Here is a 4,967-nt window from a genome sequence, read left to right on the forward strand (position 1 = left end):
TAGCACCCGCCTGCCCAGCCCAGGTCTGCTGGTGCCCTCTGGAATGAACCCCCAGGGGGCACGGGGCAGGGAGCAGGGCTCTGTCCTTGCACGGTGGGGTGTGATGACGAGCAGAGCAGTAAACGCCTCCTCCCCCTCCTCATTTGAGCATTGTGGCTGCAGAGGGTGCCGGTTGGAGAGGGCAGCTCGGTGAAAGAAGGCTCTGCAGGGCTGGGGCAGGGAGGCTGACATGTCAAGAGGACCAACACCTCCCTGTCTCCCTGTCCAGGTGTCGTCCGAACGTCAGAAGCTGCCATCCTCCCCTATGTGCCCTACCCGACCTGCCCTGCCACAGGCTCCCCTCCAACCGCCTGCCTGCCCGTCCTGCAGCCACGAAGGACGTCACAGATGGGGGCTGTCATGACAGACCCTGCAACTGGCATCGAGGTGCCCGTGCTGGCTGTGACCCTGCACCCTCAGACGAGGCAGTGGCTCGCTCTTGGGGGCACATACTGCAACCCTCTCACCAAGACCTTGGCCCCTCTAGAGCTGGGGGGCCCCATGGAGGATCCAGTCACTGGAAGCATCTCGCCAATCCTGGGAGTCGGGTTGGATGAAGACACAGGTGTCCTGTCAGCCTCAGTGCTGTGCTCCCAGCCTCTCCTGTCCGCCCTTGGCCTCCCGTTCCCCCTGCACCCTCTGTGCTCCGGTCCAGGCTGCAAACTCCACCCCAAACCCCTCTTTCCACCCTTCCTCCTCACTCTGCTCTTACCCCACCTTCGTTCTGCATCCCGGCTTCGCTGGCCCTTCCCCATCTCCAGCACGGTGTCCAGGGGGGAAAGAGAACCGAGCTGGCTCTGCAGTGAAAGTAAGGGGAGGTTTTCAACCAAGAAGGGGCATTTGCTCCTCCCACCACCCCTCTACCCCTCGGCCCTCTCCCCTTCCCCCATCGTCTAGTCCCCCACGCCTGTCGCTTACTGTGTGCAGGTCCTAGCTCTCCTTCATTCCTCATATCCCTGCATCTCTGCTCAGACCCCCTTCTACCTCACCCTCTGGGGTTCCAGGTCAAGTGCTTGCCCTGGGCGGGCTGCGAGACGCCTCGGGGAACCTTATGCTGCCTGGCGACAGCTTCGAGGAGCCACTGAGCAGGAAGACAGTCCGTCTCCAGGGAGCTGCACGACAGGAGGGCCGGACAGTGCCCCACACGGGAGGATCACAGGCCCTGCTGGATGCCAACGTGCTGGTGGCCCAGAGGCGAGTGCTTGCTGTGCTGCGCAGCTACCAGGAGAGGCCAGGGTCGAGGATGCAGGGGCTTCTAGAGGCTGCCATCAAGGACATGAGACAGGCACTGGCCTTGAGTCTGCACCATGTCCTGCAGCAGGCTCGGAGACTGGAGCGGCAGCTGGAGACAGCAGGTGGCATCGCAGCCAGCGGAGGAAGGCTAGGTACCCGTTGACCTAGACCTAGCTCTCAGGCCCAGAAATCCCAGGCCCAGGCTGACCGGGTGCTTGGATACTCTCATCTCATTAGCTCAGGGACAGGACTGCAGCCTCACAGGTCAGGTACACACGGGACCAAGGGAAGAGAGAAGGGATGTGATGACTTCATGTCCGACCCCATGAGTGCTCGGCTTGAAATCTGCCCTCTCTCGCCAACCCTGCTGGGTCTTACGTTATGTTTGTAAAGTGTATATTCTCTCGTTATTTCACAGGGCTCCCAACACCATAATGTGTTATAACACGCACTTTGCACTGAGGAGTCTGGGCGGTTCAGGGAGTTTAGTGACTTGACCAACCAGGGTCCTACAGCTAGTGAGCTGCACAGCCAGGCCTGGGTCCTTGCTTCCCCTCTCTCCCTTATTCAACCATAACCTCCAGCTTCCCATTCATCAACTCAGGAAAGGAGTCACCCCTGCCTCCACCTCCCCTCTACCTCTCCTAATATGAGGACGAGGATGGGCAAGGAAAGGAAGTAGGAGGGACATCTTCCTGGAAATTATCTCACTCATTCTTTCTAGAAGCTTCTGCCCATGATGTGACAAAAAAGAACCGGGGTGTGGGGACAGAACTGACTTGAGTTTGAAGCTCTGCCCCACCATTATTAACTCTCTGATTTAGTTTGGGCAAGTTACTAAACCTCACTCTGCTTCTGTTTTAACATCTTTAAAATGAAAATAAAAATAGTATATACTTCAGAGTTAGTTGTACACCCAAACAAAATGTAATATATGTGGACTTCCTAGCTCAGATTTCTGGTATATAGAGAGTGCTCACGAATATTTGTTTTCTTCTTTTATCTTTTTAGTGTGGCCTGGAAATTGTTCTCAGCTTCTCAAAAGTCCTGTCGTCACTCACTTTCTTCATTCTAAATTCAAAATGCTAAGCTGGGCCCCAAAGGAATGCAGTCTTTGTAGGGAAGCCTCTATGGTCAGTGTCAGGGATATAGCTCTTTGAGCCTGGAACTTGACCCTCCACTCCCCTTCTCTGCCCCCTCCCCTTGTCTTAGGAATGATGTGCTATCCAGGGACAGAGCTGTGGGTCCCAGCCCTCTATGGGATGGAGATCCCAGACCCTGAGGGCTCGGGGCTCATGGTGCCCATCCTGGGCATGGAGACTGATAGGAATTCTGGTGACCCCACACCCCTGGCGGGTTCTATGGAAGATGCGGATGGCAAAGGTAGGGGGGAGCTGGGGGGGCTGCGAAAGCCCCAGGGGGATCTGGAATGTGACTTAGCCCCGGGAAAGAAAACCCTGGAAAGCTCGGGAGGGGTGCCCCCAACCCATTTGCTCAGGAACCACAGAATAGGGCCATTCCAATGCCTCCACTAGGGCTACTGGGACCCAAAATAAAGTGCTCAGAGATTCCAGAACCCTAGGACCACAGGTCATTTATCCCCCACTGAGAAAACTGGGTCCTTTCCAAAACCAGCACTTCAAAAACCTCACCCTCAGGTCTCCAGGAAGCTCTCCAGTCCAGATCAGAACCTCTCAAAGGGCAAAAAGGGTTCTAAGGGCTCCTTTGACTCCATTCCAGCCTTGTCTACCTCTTTCAATGACCACCCCTCCCTTCTTTCCCTCTTTCCCACAGGTCTTGTCCCAATCTCGATTGGGGCTCAAGCCATAGACCCCTTGACTGGGGAACCTGGTCCTGTCATTGGTGCTCAGACAGATCCCTGTTCCGGAGTGGTGGTGCCCATTGTCCAGATGCTGGAGGCCCTACCTCGGGGAGTGAGTGACCCCAGGCTGGTATGTAGGAGCAGTTTATGCTGTAATATGCAGCTGCGTATTAAATACCCTCTATGTTCCAGGAACAGTGTTGGGTGTTGAGATACAAAAATACTAGACAGGGCTCCTACCCTCAGGAAACTGGCCGGCCATGGCTTCCGACCATGATCATGGTTTGTAAGGGTGTTAAGGGAGCATTTAGCAGGGGGCATCTAAATCACATGGAGGGGAGCTCAAGGAAAGCTTCCCTAAAAGGCAACACTTGGGCTGAAACCATGAGTCAGAAATGGCCCCAGCGGCCGGCAAGCCCAAGGGTGGCCAGTGTGAGACCACGACATTTCCAGGAGAGTAAGGGAGGTGTTGGGGCCAAGGCAGCAGGGGAGGCCAGTGAGGAAGGGAGGAAACAAATCACAAATAACCCTGGGTGCCTGGCTGAGGCCCAGAGATACGACTTTATCGTGAAAGCCATGGGGAGCCACTGAAGGATTCTAAGTAGACATGTGATGTGATCAGATACGAATATTCTTAAGACTCTTAAATTTGGAAAACTTGGCACGACACAAAAAGAAAATAAATTACTCGTAATCCTACATTTTTTAATGTATGTAAATGAAGAAGCACGAGATCCCTCTTCCTCATTCCTGTTATCCCATCTGCCATCAGTAGCCCCCCACCCAGACACTACTCCCCTCACCCCTGTCTCCCACAAAATGCAGCGACTATTAACAGGTTGGCATACCTCCTTCCAGACATCTTTATGTGTGGGTGTGTGTACATATAGTCAGCATTCTAGAAAGTTCCCTCTGGCAGCAGTGCAGAGGATGGATGGGAACAGGGCCAGGCTAGGGCAGGAACCCCGCCGGGAGGTTATTGCAATAATTCAGCCCTTGGCAGGCCTCCACGAAAATGGAAATAACTTAGGGTCCTCCTGTTATGTTCTCAGCCTAGTGCATTTAAGGAACAGAGATGGATATGCTGTAAAAGATTCTCGCTAGAAGCCAAGACATTTTAATTGTAGCCCCCACTCACAGTTTCCCAGATGAGTATGAAGGGGTGATAGGAGGGGATGAGAATTTCCTGCTGTCATGCACCCACCTGCCCTGGCCTCCCAAGAGGAAGGTGGGAACAGGGGGCCAGGTGGCTCCATAGAATCCAGGCATTAGAAGGAGCGAGAAGGAGACTGGGAACTTGAAGAAGGCACTTGGTTATGATTTTTCCATCTACAACCAAGTCGACCGCCTCGCTAAGCTCAGTCATGGACACCCAGGGGTGAGGGAGGCCCGTGTCTGGAGAAGCTCGGGATCATCAGCCAGACCCCAGGCCACGAGGAGAAAACATGTGCGAGCCTAAAACAAGTTGGATGTTGCAGCTGGACGCCCTGGAGAAGGAGCTGAGAGCCCGGGAGCAGTACTGGCACCGCCGGGAGCAAGAAGAGGTGCGTCTAGCGGACCACCTGGGGCTCCTGAGCCAGGAGCTCCTCTCCGTTCCGGGCAAAGATGCCCAGCGACAGGTGAGGCCCAGAGGTGCCACTTCATGGTCCCCACACAGACCTTTACCCAGACGACACAGGTTTCTTTTGTAAGTGTGGAGCCTTTGTCACGCCTGCTGACGGAAAACATGGAACCCATCGCAGGGCAGACAGAGTCCTGGGATCCTTGGCTCCAGGCCCTAGACTCTGGTCACCCCCAAGTGTCTCAGGACAGAGGAGGAGGAGGAGAAGGAAGAAGAAGAGGAGGAGGAAGGGCCAGCATGAGGGGGCCCAGC

Source organism: Panthera leo, chromosome D1 (genome assembly GCF_018350215.1).
Source record: "Panthera leo isolate Ple1 chromosome D1, P.leo_Ple1_pat1.1, whole genome shotgun sequence".
Lineage (NCBI taxonomy): Eukaryota > Metazoa > Chordata > Mammalia > Carnivora > Felidae > Panthera > Panthera leo.